At 50.7% G+C, this 20,887-nt stretch overlaps 1 protein-coding gene across 2 annotated transcripts in view; it reads left to right on the forward strand.

Moving 5' to 3' along the window:
- Positions 1–17,189: 17,189 nt before the first annotated feature.
- The window catches only part of TIMMDC1 (translocase of inner mitochondrial membrane domain containing 1), a 47,479-nt gene continuing 43,781 nt past the window's right edge, over positions 17,190–20,887 (forward strand). Inside the window, exon 1 of one of the 2 annotated variants that reach the window (XM_075580598.1) lies at positions 17,190–17,317. The gene's annotated coding sequence lies outside the window, so the exon portion shown is untranslated. The remainder of the gene's footprint in view (positions 17,318–20,887) is intronic. The other variant, XR_012790058.1, reaches the window with a different exon arrangement.

Genomic DNA, 20,887 nt, shown 5'->3' on the forward strand with positions numbered 1-20,887 from the left:
GCAATTAGTTCACATCTCCATTAGTTAAGCATTTCTCCCAACCCCAAACACATAGCATGAAAATAAGCAGATATAAGCAGTCTCTTAATAATGAAAGTCTTATCTGTTAGCTTCTGTAGAGTAAGCTTCTCTGCTCTCCTGGAACCGCACCCGTGCGTGCACAGAAAATATCAGCATCCAGGTTTAGAAGTCTTGTTTGGTGTCTTGCAATCAGCTATGCTGGGCAGAGCTCAAGACATGTGCTGTCTCCAAAGGTCAGCTCTCAGGAGTCACTTCCTGTCTCAAAGGCAGGCTTTTGTAAGCAATCTAATCAGGCAGGTGGTGTTTAGTAATTAACTACCACACTGCTAGATTAAAAGCACATTACTGAACAGGGATAAGTCCCCTGTTACAGTTGCCCTGTACGCGGACGATATACTACTGTTGATCTCTAAACCTCTTACCTCCCTACCGAACCTATTTGACCTGTTGGATAAATTCAATAGAATATCAGGATTTAAAATAAATCAAACCAAATCCGAGGCCCTGAATATTAGCCTCCCAAAAGAAACCGAAAAACTACTGAGTCTGAACTTTAATTTTAATTGGCAACAAAAACATATTAAGTATCTAGGAGTTCACATCACCAAAGATTATAGAGGCATCTATGAGGCTAATTACCCCAAACTCATTAAGACACTGAAAGAGGACCTCAGAAAGTGGATGCCCCACAAGATCTCCTGGATAGGTAGGATACATAGCGTTAAGATGAATCTCCTCCCCCGTATCCTATACCTGTTTCAGACTCTACCAGTGCCACTTAGACTGAAGGACATACTCTCACTTCAGTTTGACATCTCCAAGTTTATATGGGGAGGAAAGAAACCGAGAGTAAATAAGACAATTATGAAAAAAACCACGCGGACAGGGGGCCTAGCGGTACCTTGCCTGATATCTTATTATAAAGCGGCGCAATTGTGTCAACTCACACAATGGCAGACCAACCCAGCATTGAAAATATGGGTGGATCTAGAAAAGAGGGCTTTCTCCCCACTGGAGATAGATAATTTGCTGTGGCTACCTAAAACAGCTGTTAAATGGGCTGACCGGCCGCTCTCATCGGTGGCTAACTCGCTGTCGGTTTGGGAGACCACTAAATTTAAACACGCCTTGACCTCCAAACACTCCTTGATGTCCCAATTATGGGGCAACCCCCGAGGGGGGTGCTGACACCTAAGGGAGACCTGGCTACACATATATCAGAACATAACCGCTATGGTGACAATTCTTTTCCTTCTGGGGGTGGAGATAGAGAGGTGTATTATCCCTCGACCTCCTACTCCAGACCAAAAGGAGATAAGTCTGATCAGGGCTCGAGATTTCGCTGCCTTAGGCCGTGCTTATAGTGACAGCGACGCGATAAATGACGTCACCCGTCGCCATTGCAATTGTTATATTTCAAATGTAGGCAACGTCGCTGGCTACAAGGCCAGCGACGTCATAAAGAGGGAAGGCAGAGAGACGGAGAAGCTCCTGATTGGCCAAAAGGGGAGACCGTCGCCGAAAGTAAAATATCAGTGACTACCAGATTTTAGGTAGCACTGTCGCTCCGTTGCTTTGTCACCGTCGCGTGCACTATAAGCGCCGCCGACGGCAACAATGCGTTTGTTTTGACGCGACGTCGCTGTTGCCGGTACTATAAGCGCAGCCTTAGAGAACAGACCCCTTCTTCCCTAGAGTGCCCACAAGAAGAGGGCAGAGAGCGGGGGCCGGTGTTAAAAAGAAAGAGGGCCAGAAAGTAGGGATTAGAGAGAAATCTGAAAGGGATTTTCAATCTATCTCCTGCTACCCTCACTGATAACCACACGGTGTCCTCAGTAAGACCTGTCCTTTCCCCCTCGTGTGGTCCTGATGGGTTCCAAGCCTTTACCGATCTCCACAAATTCCCCCGGAACCTTCCACTGAAACACCACGTATTGAGACTGGATGCGAGACATTGCTCGTTTAGACAGTAGGAATTTTCCCTGCGATGCGCCCAGTATCGAGACACCCCCTGAAATCACTCACACTCACTGTAAGCCCTAACCCACATTTTATCCTGATGTATATAACGGGTAAATCAATGACTAACCCACCAGGCGCTAAGAAATGGTACAGTCCTGCTGATTAAATTAATATATTCATGGTAAATAAGCACGGTCAACCCCAGACAGAATAAGTATAATGTGCGTGATATCTCTTCCAGCAACTGGCTCACTGCGAGCACCAAAAGAGTTGAGATAAAAAGACTCACAAGGCTGATTTTGGGGTGGTTGACACTGTGCCTGTCCTCTCTGGAATGATGTAGCTGCTCCTGCTAGCAGATCTCGGCTTGATGTAGCATAAATGTTGGGACAGATGTGGCGCCCCAGCACTGTGGAACGCCAATGTCCTCTTCACCGCCAACCCTGCACCCGCTCCGGCGCGGTGGGTGGTCACCTGACCGGCGGCATCAGCAAGGCTTCCGGGTTCATCCACAGGAACAGCAAGTGATCTCCAGCAGCTCGGCGTGCAGGCGACGTAGACAGCGCTGCAGAAATCCTCCCAAGGGGGGGTATGATCGCTGCACAGCCGCAATGAATCAATGAAGGCTGATGTGTGAATGTAGAAAAAGCTTTATTCTCACACGGTGCACATTTTATCCTGCACATCCCAAGGATAACTTTATTTACACTTTCTTTTCACATGTTTAATAAGGATTTTACAGCCCTTTCTGGTGCTAGAGATACATCCAAGAGGAACCTCAGCAAGGATGGAAAGGTGTAGTTATACAGGATAGGAAGGACTATCAAAATGAAACAGTGACACTCCTCTGATCCGCTGTCGTACCCCACTCTGATGCCGGACCCCACTACCAATGGTGTTAACCAACTGCACATCATATTGGATTCAGCACCACAACATGGAATATTAAATAAAGAGGAATATGATTTTATTTTTGTTAGTTCACCCAAAATACCCATATTTTACCACCTCCATAAAATTCATAAAGGTTAAGTTAATCCCCCAGGGAGACTGGTCATATTTGGGATCGACTCCATGACCTCTAATACATCACAGTTTGTTGATTATTTTTTATAACAATATGTTTTACAGCTTCCCTCTCACATTGAAGACGCTACTTCAGTTTGGAATTTATTTACCGGTTTTCTTTGGGGAAGTGACTGTCGCTGGATCACATGTGCTGCGCAGTCGCTGTACCAAGTATCCCCCATGACAAGGGGAGCGAATCGGTCAGGACCTTTTTGGTAGAAGATACACATCTCCATGAGTCTATTGCTGGGTTTCTTCTTGAGTGTATCGCTTTCATCCTCACTCACAATCATTTGTTATTTCTGGACCGGTTCTATACTCAGTTATGCGGCACGGCGATGGGCACGGCGTTTGCTCCCAGCGACGCCAATCTGTACATGGCGTTTGCTACCAGCGACGCCAATCTGTACATGGCGCTGCGGTGTATATTCCAATAACCCTTTCCATTCGCATGTTATTTTATGCAGGCGTTCCATTGATGACATCCTCATTCTCTGGAAAGGCGATGGGGAGTCGGTGTTACGCCGGTGCTGCCCGCAGACCAGACCCGTCCCTTATACTGAGGTGGGGACGTATATGTGCACGCACCCGCAGCAAAAGGAGCGTGTCCGGAGTGTGGTGTTTTAGGCATTGCCAGGCCAGGTGGTAATAGCTGCAACAATACTTGCCGGTTCCGGTAAAGAAGAGCCGTAGTCGTTGCCGTTAGCCAAGGTCAGGGAGAGGAGAGTTCCGGAAGGTCGATGTCCAAGCAGAGGTCGAGGGGCGTAGGAAGCAGCGAGGTCAGTTGAGAGCCGGGGTCCAGAGCCAGAGAGTGCAATCCGTAGTGGAGACAATGTCGAGCAATGAGAGAGAGGCAAGACAGGCAATATATAGTGCGGCTGACCAATCGGGAGCGGGGGCAGGCCTGGAGGAGTGCGCGGAGCTGACCAATCGGGAGCGGGGGCAGGCCTGGAGGAGTGCGCGGAGCTGACCAATCGGGAGCGGGGGCAGGCCTGGAGGAGTGCGCGGAGCTGACCAATCGGGAGCGGGGGCAGGCCTGGAGGAGTGCGTGGAGCTGACCGATCGGGAGCAGGGGCAGGCCTGGAGGAGTGCGTGGAGCTGACCAATCGGGAGCGGGGGCAGGCCTGGAGGAGTGCGCGGAGCTGACCAATCGGGAGCGGGGGCAGGCCTGGAGGAGTGCGCGGAGCTGACCAATCGGGAGCGGGGGCAGGCCTGGAGGAGTGCGCGGAGCTGACCAATAGGGAGCGAGGGCAGGCCTGGAGGAGTGCGCGGAGCTGACCGATCGGGAGCGGGGGCAGGCCTGGAGGAGTGCGCGGAGCTGACCGATCGGGAGCGGGGGCAGGCCTGGAGGAGTGCGCGGAGCTGACCAATCGGGAGCGGGGGCAGGCCTGGAGGAGTGCGCGGAGCTGACCAATCGGGAGCGGGGGCAGGCCTGGAGGAGTGCGCGGAGCTGACCAATCGGGAGCGGGGGCAGGCCTGGAGGAGTGCGTGGAGCTGACCAATCGGGAGCGGGGGCAGGCCTGGAGGAGTGCGCGGAGCTGACCAATCGGGAGTGGGGGCAGGCCTGGATGAGTGCGCGGAGCTGACCAATCGGGAGCGGGGGCAGGCCTGGAGGAGTGCGCGGAGCTGACCAATCGGGAGCGGGGGCAGGCCTGGAGGAGTGCGCGGAGCTGACCAATCGGGAGCGGGGGCAGGCCTGGAGGAGTGCGCGGAGCTGACCAATCGGGAGCGGGGGCAGGCCTGGAGGAGTGCGCGGAGCTGACCAATCGGGAGTGGGGGCAGGCCTGGAGGAGTGCGTGGAGCTGACCGATCGGGAGCGGGGGCAGGCCTGGGGGAGTGCGCGGAGCTGACCAATCGGGAGTGGGGGCAGGCCTGGAGGAGTGCGCGGAGCTGACCAATCGGGAGCTGGGGCAGGCCTGGGGGAGTGCGCGGAGCTCACCAATCGGGAGCGGGGGCAGGCCTGGAGGAGTGCGCGGAGCTGACCAATCGGGAGCGGGGGCAGGCCTGGAGGAGTGCGCGGAGCTGACCGATCGGGAGCGGGGGCAGGCCTGGAGGAGTGCGCGGAGCTGACCAATCGGGAGCGGGGGCAGGCCTGGAGGAGTGCGCGGAGCTGACCAATCGGGAGCGGGGGCAGGCCTGGAGGAGTGCGCGAAGCTGACCAATCGGGAGTGGGGGCAGGCCTGGAGGAGTGCGCGGAGCTGACCGATCGGGAGCGGGGGCAGGCCTGGAGGAGTGCGCGGAGCTGACCGATCGGGAGCGGGGGCAGGCCTGGAGGAGTGCGCGAAGCTGACCAATCGGGAGTGGGGGCAGGCCTGGATGAGTGTGCGGAGCTGACCTGAATAGGTCCCCTTGATTGGCAGGCAGGTGAGCAAGTTTGGTCTGGGGAAATAGCCTGTACGTAAGTTGGGGGCGTGGTTTCACTGCCAGTGCAGTGAATAAATTATCTTCGCCTGGCGCGCGCTGTCCATGCGCGCGCCCGGGACTAATGGCAGCCGCATGAGAAGGGAGAGACTGCGGAGCAGAGGCGGGCCGCCGGAGACGCCGGGGACACCCCAGGGAAACGGAAGACGGCTGGCGCCGGCGAGGAGGGCGTGTTACGGCAGCAGCAGGAGGTAAGGGAGATGTGCGCTGCGGCTGCCGAGACCCCTTAGTCCTCACAGTCGGTTGATTAATTATTGTTATATCTCAATAATAACACTGATAATTTAACATTTCAAACAAGATCCCGTTGGTACTGACTTTCTGGATCTCCGACTGGAAGCACCTGGTGATGGCACGGCGACTACTGGCATATTTTTCAAAGAAGTGGATTCTAACCGTTTTTTGCCAGCCTCTATTAACCATTTCAGGGAGTGGATTGATATTATACCTCTGGCCCAGTTCATCTATCTGAAACGGAACTGCAGCCTAGAGGGGGTTCTGGGGGACAGGCTTTGGAACGATATGAGAAGTTAATCGATAGAGGGTACCAGAGGGAGCTACTGGAGAGTGCTCTTAACAGGACTAAGGTAATGGATAGAGAAAGCCTATTGAACCAAATTCAGAAGTCTCTGGAGATGCTGAACAGCGGACTATAGGACAGGAACTGCATTAGGCATCAGACAGTGAGGCATTTAAAGTGAGCTTTTTAAGTGATAAATATAGTTAGACTATAGTTAATATACTCACTTTCTTCATGCAAGACCAATAATCTCAGCTGATATGACATGGATCTAATTGCATTCTCTTCACAAGTATGTTCCTGATGTGCAAAACCTGTGTAAAAGACAGACTGACTCTGGCCTTGTAGAATTGATATAAGTATGTTCCTGATGTGCAAATCCTGTGTAAAAGACAGACTGACTCTGGCCTTGTAGAATTGATATAAGTATGTTCCTGATGTGCAAATCCTGTGTAAAAGACAGACTGACTCTGGCCTTGTAGAATTGATATAAGTATGTTCCTTATGTGCAAAACCTGTGTAAAAGACAGACTGACTTTGGCCTTGTAGAATTGATATAAGTATGTTCCTGATGTGCAAAACCTGTGTAAAAGACAGACTGACTCTGGCCTTGTAGAATTGATATAAGTATGTTCCTGATGTGCAAAACCTGTGTAAAAGACAGACTGACTCTGGCCTTGTAGAATTGATATAAGTATGTTCCTGATGTGCAAAACCTGTGTAAAAGACAGACTGACTCTGGCCTTGTAGAATTGATATAAGTATGTTCCTGATGTGCAAAACCTGTGTAAAAGACAGACTGACTCTGGCCTTGTAGAATTGATATAAGTATGTTCCTGATGTGCAAAACCTGTGTAAAAGACAGACTGACTTTGGCCTTGTAGAATTGATATAAGTATGTTCCTTATGTGCAAAACCTGTGTAAAAGACAGACTGACTTTGGCCTTGTAGAATTGATATAAGTATGTTCCTGATGTGCAAAACCTGTGTAAAAGACAGACTGACTCTGGCCTTGTAGAATTGATATAAGTATGTTCCTGATGTGCAAAACCTGTGTAAAAGACAGACTGACTCTGGCCTTGTAGAATTGATATAAGTATGTTCCTGATGTGCAAAACCTGTGTAAAAGACAGACTGACTCTGGCCTTGTAGAATTGATATAAGTATGTTCCTGATGTGCAAATCCCGTGTAAAAGACAGACTGACTTTGGCCTTGTAGAATTGATATAAGTATGTTCCTGATGTGCAAAACCTGTGTAAAAGACAGACTGACTCTGGCCTTGTAGAATTGATATAAGTATGTTCCTGATGTGCAAAACCTGTGTAAAAGACAGACTGACTCTGGCCTTGTAGAATTGATATAAGTATGTTCCTGATGTGCAAAACCTGTGTAAAAGACAGACTGGCTCTGGCTTTGTAGAATTGATATAAGTATGTTCCTGATGTGCAAATCCTGTGTAAAAGACAGACTGACTCTGGCCTTGTAGAATTGATATAAGTATGTTCCTGATGTGCAAAACCTGTGTAAAAGACAGACTGACTCTGGCCTTGTAGAATTGATATAAGTATGTTCCTGATGTGCAAAACCTGTGTAAAAGACAGACTGACTCTGGCCTTGTAGAATTGATATAAGTATGTTCCTGATGTGCAAATCCCGTGTAAAAGACAGACTGACTTTGGCCTTGTAGAATTGATATAAGTATGTTCCTGATGTGCAAATCCCGTGTAAAAGACAGACTGACTTTGGCCTTGTAGAATTGATATAAGTATGTTCCTGATGTGCAAAACCTGTGTAACGGGTATTCCACCCCACCCAATCTCATATATAGTGCGGGTGAGTAGAACATGTGGTGTTACCGGTGTGGTGCGTATACCTGCAGGCTCACAGGAGGTCTGAGCCTCCGCTAATGAGAGCCTGGGGTGAATCCTCTGGAACGGATCTTCTTTCAGCGCCTCCACCTATGTAGGATTCTATGGAAGTGTAGAATGACCCTACATAGGAACCCAATCAGAAACCACACACACAGTGATTATATAATAACTAAGGACTTTACTTATGAACATATAAGACATTACATAACATCATAACCTTATCACCTCAGGCCCAATGTCTGACGTTCCCACCCAGTGTCCTGTAATCCCCCACCCACATGTCCCGTACTCCTACGGAGGTCGTGGGTGACTGCGCAGTCACTAAGTTATATATTAGGCCTGTTGGTGCACATATAATACAGAGGTACTTTCCGAGCACTCCGATGCTCGGGCCCGCAACACTCTTCTAAAAGGGTCAGACGCGCGATGCATCCGTCTGATCCTATCCAGGTGATATTCTCCGTGGACCCCAACGTGGGTCCGAACTCCGTCACTGGAACCACAGCATCCGCTGAGTCCCTCTCTAACGATACAGCAACGTGACACACCCTGCACTATAGGCCGTCCCTATAGCACAGCATCCTTAAGTGGCTTAAGGGTCAACTCCTAGGGCATTCGGGGTTGCCTATCCTATTATAGGTAGGTCTTGTACCCACCCTACTCATAATACGGGCCCTGGGCCATGGCTCCCCGGATTGGTTACCGCTATGAACCCCCCAGTTGCCTCGTACTACGCGCAACGCCGCCCTGGGCAATGGCTGCCCGGATTGGTTACCGCTATGAACCCCCCCAGTTGCCTCGTCACTCGCAACACGGACCCTGGGCTATGGCTCCCCGGACTGGTTACCGCTATGAACCCCCCAGCTGTCTCGTGCCACTAATTCACCTAAACGCCTGCCGCAACGCTCTGCAGACTAACCTCAGCCCCCTATGTCCCTTACTATTCCTCAGCTCTAACTACCATGAGTGACAGGGTCCCTCTCTGAGACTATCCCTGGCAACACTCACTAACCTGAGGGATAAGGGCTAACTGGGACCTTAGGGCCGCTGGCCTAGTGCAAGGAGTCCCCGGCTCCTGCACCCTACCTCCTTCCTTTGTCTGCCTCCTTGCTCTGCTTCTTCCTGACTGACACGCAGCTCCAGCCCGCCAAATGTATCTATCTCCCTCCAGGGCAGTCCTACAGCCCTATTGGCTCCTATCAGGCACCTGGTGCCTGTCTCGCTATGCCCCATGGGAGTTGTAGTCCCATGGAGCCTAAAAGCACATAGGGACCGCGTGCGCGCCTTTCCTGCGCATGCGCGAACAGCTAATGACCGCCTCACTGTCTCCCTACCTCTCGCGCGATTCTTCCTTGCCCCTGAAGTTCCCTCCGCGCATGCGCGAGCTGCTCGGGGGCCTCTGGCTCTTACTGTCCCTTGCGCATGCGCAACGCGCTGAGCAATGGCGCCGCCCGGATTACCGAGCCGCCGGGACCTTAGCGACGCGACCGCGGCCATAGCAACGGCCCGATCGCGTCCCCGGCAACCGGCAACCTCCAGGAGAAGACGCGCTGCTCCCTCCTCGGCCCCCACCCTCCGGAATGGCCGTCGGGTCTGCCGCTTGCCTCCAGCAGCACTCGACATCGCTCCGGGCCAGGGAGGTTCCCGGGGGGGTCGCAGGGAGAAAAAGGTGACCTGGCTACACCTGTGTAAAAGACAGACTGACTCTGGCCTTGTAGAATTGATATAAGTATGTTCCTGATGTGCAAAACCTGTGTAAAAGACAGACTGACTCTGGCCTTGTAGAATTGATATAAGTATGTTCCTGATGTGCAAAACCTGTGTAAAAGACAGACTGACTCTGGCCTTGTAGAATTGATATAAGTATGTTCCTGATGTGCAAAACCTGTGTAAAAGACAGACTGACTCTGGCCTTGTAGAATTGATATAAGTATGTTCCTGATGTGCAAAACCTGTGTAAAAGACAGACTGACTCTGGCCTTGTAGAATTGATATAAGTATGTTCCTGATGTGCAAAACCTGTGTAAAAGACAGACTGACTCTGGCCTTGTAGAATTGATATAAGTATGTTCCTGATGTGCAAAACCTGTGTAAAAGACAGACTGACTCTGGCCTTGTAGAATTGATATAAGTATGTTCCTGATGTGCAAAACCTGTGTAAAAGACAGACTGACTCTGGCCTTGTAGAATTGATATAAGTATGTTCCTGATGTGCAAAACCTGTGTAAAAGACAGACTGACTCTGGCCTTGTAGAATTGATATAAGTATGTTCCTGATGTGCAAAACCTGTGTAAAAGACAGACTGACTCTGGCCTTGTAGAATTGATATAAGTATGTTCCTGATGTGCAAAACCTGTGTAAAAGACAGACTGACTCTGGCCTTGTAGAATTGATATAAGTATGTTCCTGATGTGCAAATCCCGTGTAAAAGACAGACTGACTCTGGCCTTGTAGAATTGATATAAGTATGTTCCTGATGTGCAAATCCTGTGTAAAAGACAGACTGACTCTGGCCTTGTAGAATTGATATAAGTATGTTCCTGATGTGCAAATCCTGTGTAAAAGACAGACTGACTCTGGCCTTGTAGAATTGATATAAGTATGTTCCTGATGTGCAAAACCTGTGTAAAAGACAGACTGACTCTGGCCTTGTAGAATTGATATAAGTTAGTATGTTTGAATTTAAAAAGTGTTTTTGTTTTTTTTCCTCTTAACTCTGTGCTGTTAATTGACCAACTGGAACAAGCTGATTGATTGGGGAGGGGGAGGGTCATGTGACTGCTTTTTCTGTATAATACCAACACCTTTCTTACATCTTTGCAGGAACTGCATTAGGCCTTAGACAGTGAGGCATTTAAAGTGAACTTTTTAAGTGATAAATATAGTTAGACTATAGTGAGCTTTTTAAATGATAAATATAGTTAGACTATAGTGAGCTTTTTAAGTGATAAATATAGTTAGACTATAGTTTGACTAGAGGTGACTGGGGACTGGATCTACTGCAAACTCTTTTACTCAAGACAACAAACGGTAAGCTGTTCAGATCACACTATGATCCCAAGCTTGCTAACCTGCCTATTTCAACCCCCCACCCCTTTACAACTTATTCACTGCAGTCTCTCCCAAAACTGACTGCACAATACACTGAAACCCTGAACTGAATCTAGCATTACAATACAGATAAACATTTGACAAGGAACAGGCACACAGCTGCTGTTTAGTCTGCTCACACTCACTCTGCTCACAACAGCTCCTTGCAACACTGCCTACCTCTGGCATCATGAACCTGCTATGTATTTTAACTTTTTTCTTTCTCCTGGCCTCATGGGGATGTTACTCCCTCTATCCACTACAAACTCCTCCATCCTGGCCCACACCCAACATCACCATACACCCTGGACTACTCAAAAGCCTTGCACTATCTACTGAATGTTGGTGGAGAACTCTAAAAACCAGCACACCAACCACTGCTCACTCAAATGGCAAACACCACAAATCTACAACTTGCAAACAACTACCCAAATTCCTACTCGTACTGTTACACTCCTTAGCAGGTGATATTGATCCTAACCCAGGTCCTCCCATTTCAGCTCTGTCCCATGCCCCTGAGAATTCCACCTTTAAATTCCAAAAAGGGCTATCTGTCGCCCATATAAACATCCGGAGCCTGCTGCCCAAACTGGACGAACTAAGGGCATGGTGCCTTATGCATAAACCCAAAGCCATCGTTCTTACAGAAACATGGCTATCCCCTAAAACCCCTGATGCAAATATTGCCATTCAGGGATACTCCATTTTTAGGAGAGATAGGTCAAAGAGAGGAGGAGGGGTGTTATTTTATATTGCAGACACATTACAATTTACACTGTTAAATTGCCCACCAAGCCCACCCTCTTTTGAAATTCTAGTTGGCAAAATCTGCCTCCCCTTTTCTAAGCCCATCATGCTTGCTGGCATCTACCGCCCCCCTAAAGCCACTCTGTAATCCTTGACTGATATCACCCAATTTCTTGGCTCCATTTCCTCTCTGAATGAGAAGAGTTAGCTGCTAGTTCTTGGGGATTTCAACTTCAATTGGCTTGACCCTAAAAACCACAAAATCCAGATACAACTCAAGTCACTTAACCTATCGCAACTCATTTCCCAATCCACACGAACAAACCTGAAATCGCATAACCATTCTTTGCTAGGCTGGATTCTCGCCTCAAACCCCAGCAGAATCCAATCCTCTGGCATCCTTCCCGATATTTTCAGTGACCATGCAATAGTTTACTGTGTAAGGAAAATTAAACTGCCCCGTTCAAGCCCTAAAGTTCTCCTCACTAGAACATTTCAAAACTTTAACCCACAACAGTTTCTGGATGACCTTACCAACTGCCCATGGCATAGAATCGATTTAATTCCCGACCCTGATTCTGCGCTCGACTATTTCCAATCCGAGTTCTTAAAACTCTGCGATACCCATGCTCCACTACGCAAAATAAGGGTACGGGGGGCCCACCTTCCATGGGTTACACCTGACCTTATAGCACTCTACCAGTTCAGGGATGCCTTGTGGAAAAGCTACAAAGTAACTGGCACTACCAAGGATCTCAATCACTACAGATGCATGTGGAACATGTGCACAAGGCAAACAAGGCATGCAAAAGCACAATATTACTCTGACAATCTCCACCAGAATACATCAAACCCAGCTAACTTCTGGAAGGTTATCAACCACATATTCCAGCCTCCTAACCATCAACAACCAAGTAATATCACTAAGGGGGATATTACTCTGACAAACCCCACTGACATCGCAAATGCATTCAATGATTACTTTGTGGGGTGTGCCACTAACTTATTAGCGAAACGCAGCACAAACCCCAAACATGAATCTCATCCTGGGAGTATCCCTACAGTCCCACCCCCTCCCAACACTGCCCACAATTTTCAATTTGGCCCAGTATCTGAAGAGGAGATTATACAAGTGCTCCTCAAACTAAAACTAAGCAGCCAATGTGGACCCGACTTACTACAATCTAGGTTCCTACGACTTGGTGCCCCAGCCATTGCCAAACCAATTGCGTCCATAGTCAACTTTATCCTGTCTGCAGGCCATATCCCTAAGACCTGGAAAACTGCCAGAGTTGTCCCAATCTTCAAAAGTGGGGACAAAAACACTGTCTCAAACTACAGGCCAATCTCACTTCTCCCAATTCTATCCAAAGTCATGGAAAAATGTGTCCACTCCCAATTAAGCGATTTCTACACCAAGACAAATTTGCCTAGCCAATTCCAATCTGGATTTCGCCCCAAACACTCTACTGTAACTACCCTGCTAAAAGTTTGCAATGAAATCCAGTGTGGAATGGAACGGGGACAACTCACTGGTGCAGTATTCCTAGATTTTGCAACGGCTTTTGACACAGTCGATCATGCTATCCTGCTTAACAAACTCCAGAGCTCTGGAATAGGGAAACATGCTTTAAACTGGTTTCAGTCCTACCTATCAGGAAGATCCCAACATGTGTCCATTTCAGGCTCTAACTCCAACCCCCTGGATATCACCTGTGGTGTCCCGCAAGGCTCTGTTCTGGGGCACCTACTCTTCTCAGTGTTCATTAATGATCTTCCCACAGCTTGTAAGGAAGCCTCAATACACATGTATGCAGATGACACAATCCTATATGCACACAGTCATAGCCTATCTGACCTTCAACACATACTTCAGTCTGACTTTTTGAGACTCGAAAACTGGATTTCCCAAAACAAACTGTTTTTAAACACTGACAAGACTGTAACAATGGTATTTGGGACCAAGACTAAATTTGTAAAGCTTCCAGTGACTGAGCTCCTGATTCGAACCAACGCTAACACCACCCTAACACCTGTCACTAGTTTTAAATACCTGGGCTTATGGTTTGACTCCCACTTAACATTCGGGATGCACATTGATACCCTGACAACCAAGACCTATGCCAAACTAGGGGTACTTTACAGGAACAAATCCTCCCTAAGTCTCCTGGTCAGAAAGCGTATCGCACAGCAGATGCTAATGCCAATTATTTACTATGGAGACATAGTATATGGCTCGGCTCCTCAAACCCACCTTAGCAAACTTGACACCCTCTACAATTCAATTTGTCGTTTTGTTCTCCAATGCAACTACAGCACACATCACTGCGAAATGCTCAAAGAACTAGATTGGTCATCACTCGAGTCTAGACGCAAAGTTCACCTTTCCTGTCTTGCCTTTAAATTCTTCATGGGCAAGCTACCCAGCTACCTGAACAAGCTCCTCACCCCTACCACCTGCAGCACTTATCACCTGAGATCAGACTCCAAAAGACTATTCATGGTCCCAAGGCTCAACAAAGTATCCGGACGTTCCTCCTTCTCCTTCCGTGCACCCCAAAACTGGAACAACCTACCAGAGACTCTCACATCCACCACCAGTTTAAGTTCTTTCAAATCTAAGGCTGTCTCACATTTTAACCTGGTCTTTAACTGTTTCATACGCTCATAATATACATTTTCTTTAACTGTGCATGCAATGTCTTGTATATAATGTATACCTTGTTCATTTATGTAACTGTATTTGTAACCATGTATTATTTGTTTTACTCTGTGCCCAGGACATACTTGAAAACGAGAGGTAACTCTCAATGTATTACTTCCTGGTAAAATATTTTATAAATAAATAAATAAATAAATATAGCGGCTAATGAGACAATTTCGATTCCCTTTATCACTAACTATACTTCCCTGGGATTTCAGGTTAAGAACATTATCCAAAAACACTGGGGAATACTCGAGTGACCCCATATTAGGGGCTGTTATAGAGAGACCAAACGTGATTTTTAGGAAGTCAAAAAACGTATGAAATCTACTCGGACCGATATTAGTCTCCCACCGACAGAAACACCTAGTCTGACCTGGTTACCGGGAAGCCAAAGGGTAACTTTGCATGCGGTGCATGTTTGGCATGTAGGATGCTACAAACCGACAGAAAGAAGTTCTCCTCCAGAGGCTCACATGAGGTGTATACTCCACATGAGGCTCACATGAGGTGTATACTATTAAACAGCGCATTACATGCACCACGACTCATGGGGTATATTATTTAGTTTGACCCTGTGGTTTGGTGCACATGGGACGTACCAAACGACAACTTAGGAGGATACTGGGACATGCGAGAAACATCACGATTGGGTTTGACAAACATACAGTAGTGTCTCAAGGCACGTCACAATACCCCAGGGACAAGACCATACCCTTTTGAAATATAAGGGGATTGACATTGCCCTGATTAATAGACGTGGTGGTGATCGCGATAGGGAATTATCCAAACGTGAGGTCTACTGGATATGTAAGCTCAGCACTGCCATCACGACTGAAGGAAGATCTCGACATTATTTCACTTGTTCTCTAGTTGTATCTTGTCATATTTGCTGTCCCCACCTGATGTTTCTCGCACCCGGTATCCTTTCTCCTAGTTACAAACCACAGGGGGGCTCCCTGTTTATTTTTTTATAAATTTTTATTTATATTTACATTTTTTTTTTAAATGGCTTGGTTTTCCCGTACAGTGGAGGCGTGGGTTGGTGTTACAGTACAGTGGAGGCGTGGGTTGGTGTTACAGTACAGTGGAGGCGTGGGTTGGTGTTACAGTACAGTGGAGGCGTGGGTTGGTGTTTCTGTACAGTGGAGGCGTGGGTTGGTGTTACAGTACAGTGGGGGCGTGGGTTGGTGTTTCCGTACAGTGGAGGCGTGGGTTGGTGTTTCTGTACAGTGGAGGCGTGGGTTGGTGTTTCTGTACAGTGGAGGCGTGGGTTGGTGTTTCAGTACAGTGGAGGCGTGGGTTGGTGTTTCTGTACAGTGGAGGCGTGGGTTGGTGTTTCGGTACAGTGGAGGCGTGGGTTGGTGTTTGTGTACAGTGGAGGCGTGGGTTGGCGTTCCGTACAGTGGAGGCGTGGGTTGGTGTTTCTGTACAGTGGAGGCGTGGGTTGGTGTTACAGTACAGTGGAGGCGTGGGTTGGTGTTACAGTACAGTGGAGGCGTGGGTTGGCGTTCCGTACAGTGGAGGCGTGGGTTGGTGTTTCAGTACAGTGGAGGCGTGGGTTGGCGTTCCGTACAGTGGAGGCGTGGGTTGGTGTTTCAGTACAGTGGAGGCGTGGGTTGGTGTTTCTGTACAGTGGAGGCGTGGGTTGGTGTTTCAGTACAGTGGAGGCGTGGGTTGGCGTTCCGTACAGTGGAGGCGTGGGTTGGTGTTTCAGTACAGTGGAGGCGTGGGTTGGTGTTTCAGTACAGTGGAGGCGTGGGTTGGTGTTTCAGTACAGTGGAGGCGTGGGTTGGTATTTCAGTACAGTGGAGGCGTGGGTTGGTGTTTCAGTACAGTGGAGGCGTGGGTTGGTGTTTCAGTACAGTGGAGGCGTGGGTTGGTATTTCAGTACAGTGGAGGCGTGGGTTGGTGTTTCAGTACAGTGTTTTGGAGCTTGAGTGATAGTGTGAGTGAGACCGTGAGGAGTGGGTGACAGTGAGACCTTGAGGAGTGTCAGTGAGTGAGACCCCTAGGAATGTGAGTATGACTCTGAGTGTGAGTGATAGTGTGAGACCGGGGTGTGTGAGTGAGACCCTGAGAAGTGAGTAATAGTGTGAGTGAGGCCCCGAGGAGTGTGAGTGAGATGCTGAGGAGTGTGCGTGAGACCCTGATGAGTGTGAGTGAGACCATGAGGGTGTGAGTGAGACGCTGATGACTGCGAGTGAGGCCCTGAGGGTGAGTGAGACCTAGATGAGTGTGAATGAGACCTTGATGAGTGTGAGTGAGACCCTGATGAGTGTGAGTGAGACCCTGACGAGTGTGAGTGAGACTCTGAGGGTGTGAGTGAGACCTTGATGACTGTGAGTGAGACCCTGATGAGTGTGAGTGAGACCTTGAGAGTGTGAGTGAGACCCTGATGAGTGAGACCCTGATGACTGTGAGTGAGACCCTGAGGGTGTGAGTGAGACCTTGATGACTGTGAGTGAGACCCTGATGAGTGTGAGACCCTGATGACTGTGAGTGAGACCCTGATGAGTGAGACCCTGATGACTGTGAGTGAGACCCTGAGGGTGTGAGTGAGACCCTGAGGGTGTGAGTGAGACCCTGAGGGTGTGAGTGAGGCCCTGATGATTGTGAGACCCTGATGATGGCCGGTGACAGCGGAGTGTGAGTGATCCCATGCTGACTGCTATCTGCCTCACTGAGTGATCTCTGTCACGTGTCCGGGAGCCGCAGTCACGTGTCCGGGAGCCGCAGTCACGTGTCCGGGAGCTGGGGCTATTCTGTGAGGAGTAAAGATGGCGGCGGTGGAATTACAGATCAACGAGTCGAAGATGCGTTCCAAGCCTCGCTCTGGCAACTTAGAGCGGAACTGTTACTCTGCTGAAGTAAAGATGGCGGCGCCCAGCAGCGCGTGACCTGCGAGGAGGTAAAGTGTGTGTGTGTGTGTGTGTGTGTGTGTGTGTGTGTGTGTGTGTGTGTGTGTGTGTGTGTGTGTGTGTGTGTGTGTCAGTCTCAGTCTCAGTCTCAGTCTCAGTCTCAGTCTCAGTCTCAGTCTCATTGTGTCTGTTTCTCAGTGTGTGTGTGTGTGTGTCTCATTGTGTCTGTCTCTCAGTGTGTGTGTGTGTGTGTGTGTGTGTGTGTGTGTGTGTGTGTGTGTGTGTGTGTGTGTGTCAGTCTCAGTCTCAGTCTCATTGTGTCTGTTTCTCAGTGTGTGTGTGTGTGTGTCTCATTGTGTCTGTCTCTCAGTGTGTGTGTGTGTGTGTGTGTGTGTGTGTGTGTCAGTCAGTCAGTCAGTCTCAGTCTCATTGTGTCTGTTTCTCAGTGTGTGTGTGTGTGTGTGTGTGTGTGTCTCATTGTGTCTGTCTCTCAGTGTGTGTGTGTGTGTGTGTGTGTGTCAGTCTCATTGTGTCTGTCTCTCAGTGTGTCTCTCAGTGTGTCTCTCAGTGTGTGTGTGTGTCTGTGTCTGTGTGTGTGTCTGTCCGTCCGTATCCGTCCGTGTGTGTGTGTCCGTGTCCTCAGTGTATACTCGCCCTGCCCCCCTTTACGTCCTCAGGGACACACAGACTGGCTCACTGACAAATACTCATTCGCACTGACGCGTCGCACTCACTGACGCGTCGCACTCACTGACGCGTCGCACGCACTCACTGACGCGTCGCACGCACTGACGCGTCGCACTCACTGACGCGTCGCACTCACTGACGCGTCGCACTCACTGACGCGTCGCACTCACTGACGCGTCGCACTCACTGACGCGTCGCACGCACTCACTGATGCGTCGCACGCACTCACTGAGATATTGCACGCACTCACTGATGCGTCGCACTCACTGACACTGGCACACGCGCGCACACTGACGCACACACACTGCCGCGTTGCACGCACACACTACCGCGTCGCGCACACACTGACTGACACTGACGCACACTCGCGCTGACGCACACGCACCGACATGTCGCACACACACGCACCGACGTGTCGCACACACACGCACCGACGTGTCGCACACACACGTACCGACGTGTCGCGCACACGCACCGACGTGTCGCGCGCACACGCACCGCCGCGCCGCGCGCACACGCACCGCCGCGTCGCGCGCACACGCACCGCCGCGTCGCGCGCACACGCACCGCCGCGTCGCGCGCACACGCACCGCCGCGTCGCGCGCACACGCACCGCCGCGTCGCGCGCACACGCACCGCCGCGTCGCGCGCACACGCACCGCCGCGTCGCGCGCACACGCACCGCCGCGTCGCGCGCACCGCCGCGTCGCGCCCACACGCACCGCCGCGTCGCGCCCACACGCACCGCCGCGTCGCGCGCACACGCACCGCCGCGTCGCGCGCACACGCACCGCCGCGTCGCGCGCACACGCACCGCCGCGTCGCGCGCACACGCACCGCCGCGTCGCGCGCACACGCACCGCCGCGTCGCGCGCACACGCACCGCCACGTCGCGCGCACACGCACCGACGCGTCGCGCGCACACGCACCGACGTGTCCCGCACACACATGCACTGACGCGTCGCACGCACTCACTGACTGACACTGGCAAACGCACGCACACTGACTCGCACGCACACTGACGCACACACACACTACCGCGTCGCACACACACTGATTGACACTCACGCACATGCACGCTGACTCAGGCGCGCACACACGCTGATGCGCCCGCACACACGTTGACCTGTCGCGCGCACACACGCTGACGTCACACACTGTGCAAGAAACACCAGTGTGTGCGTACAAGAGAGATGTCACTGTGTGTGTTTGCGTGTGCGCGACAGACGTCACTGCGTGTGCGTGTGTGTGTGTGAGAGAGAGAGAAGTCTGTGTGTGTGTTGTCACTGTGTGCCCTGTGCGAGCGAGACATCACTGTGTGCGTGAGTAAGGGACTCTGTGCTGTGTGCTGTAACTGTGTGCCCTGTGCGAGCGAGACATCACTGTGTGCGTGAGTAAGGGACTCTGTGCTGTAACTGTGTGCCCTGTGCGAGCGAGACATCACTGTGTGCGTGAGTAAGGGACTCTGTGCTGTGTGCTGTAACTGTGTGCCCTGTGCGAGCGAGACATCACTGTGTGCGTGAGTAAGGGACTCTGTGCTGTGTGCTGTAACTGTGTGCCCTGTGCGAGCGAGACATCACTGTGTGCGTGAGTAAGGGACTTTGTGATGTAACTGTGTGCCCTGTGCGAGCGAGACATCACTGTGTGTGTGAGTAAGGGACTCTGTACTGTGTGCTGTAACTGTGTGCCCTGTGTGAGCGAGACATCACTGTGTGCGTGAGTAAGGAACTCTGTGCTGTAACTGTGTGCCCTGTGCGAGCGAGACATCACTGTGTGCGTGAGTAAGGGACTCTGTGCTGTAACTGTGCCCTGTGCGAGCGAGACACCACTGTGTGCGTGAGATAAGGGACTCTGTGCTGTGTGCTGTAACTGTGTGCCCTGTGCGAGCGAGACATCACTGTGTGCGTGAGTAAGGGACTCTGTGCTGTGTGCTGTAACTGTGTGCCCTGTGCGAGCGAGACATCACTGTGTGCGTGAGTAAGGGACTCTGAACTGTGTGCTGTAACTGTGTGCCCTGTGCGAGCGAGACATCACTGTGTGCGTGAGTAAGGAACTCTGTGCTGTGTGCTGTAACTGTGTGCCCTGTGCGAGCGAGACATCACTGTGTGCGTGAGTAAGGGACTCTGTGTGTGTGCTGTAACTGTGTGCCCTGTGCGAGCGAGACATCACTGTGTGCGTGAGTAAGGGACTCTGTGCTGTAACTGTGTGCCCTGTGCGAGCGAGACATCACTGTGTGCGTGAGTAAGGGACTCTGTGTGTGTGCTGTAACTGTGTGCCCTGTGCGAGCGAGACATCACTGTGTGCGTGAGTAAGGGACTCTGTGTGTGTGCTGTAACTGTGTGCCCTGTGCGAGCGAGACATCACTGTGTGCATGAGTAAGGGACTCTGTGCTGTGTGCTGTAACTGTGTGCCCTGTGCGAGCGAGACATCACTGTGTGCGTGAGTAAGGGACTCTGTGCTGTGTGCTGTAACTGTGTGCCCTGTGCGAGCGAGACATCACTGTGTGCGTGAGTAAGGGACTCTGTGTGTGTGCTGTAACTGTGTGCCCTGTGCGAGCGAGACATCACTGTGTGCGTGAGTAAGGGACTCTGTGCTGTGTGTTGTCACTGTGTGCCCTGTGCGAGCGAGACATCCCTGTGTGCGTGAGTAAGGGACTCTGTGCTGTGTGCTGTAACTGTGTGCCCTGTGCGAGCGAGACATCACTGTGTGCGTGAGTAAGGGACTCTGTGCTGTAACTGTGTGCCCTGTGCGAGCGAGACACCACTGTGTGCGTGAGATAAGGGACTCTGTGCTGTGTGCTGTAACTGTGTGCCCTGTGCGAGCGAGACATCACTGTGTGCGTGAGTAAGGGACTCTGTGCTGTGTGCTGTAACTGTGTGCCCTGTGCGAGCGAGACATCACTGTGTGCGTGAGTAAGGGACTCTGAACTGTGT

Source organism: Ascaphus truei (genome assembly GCF_040206685.1).
Source record: "Ascaphus truei isolate aAscTru1 chromosome 3 unlocalized genomic scaffold, aAscTru1.hap1 SUPER_3_unloc_9, whole genome shotgun sequence".
Classification (NCBI taxonomy): domain Eukaryota; kingdom Metazoa; phylum Chordata; class Amphibia; order Anura; family Ascaphidae; genus Ascaphus; species Ascaphus truei.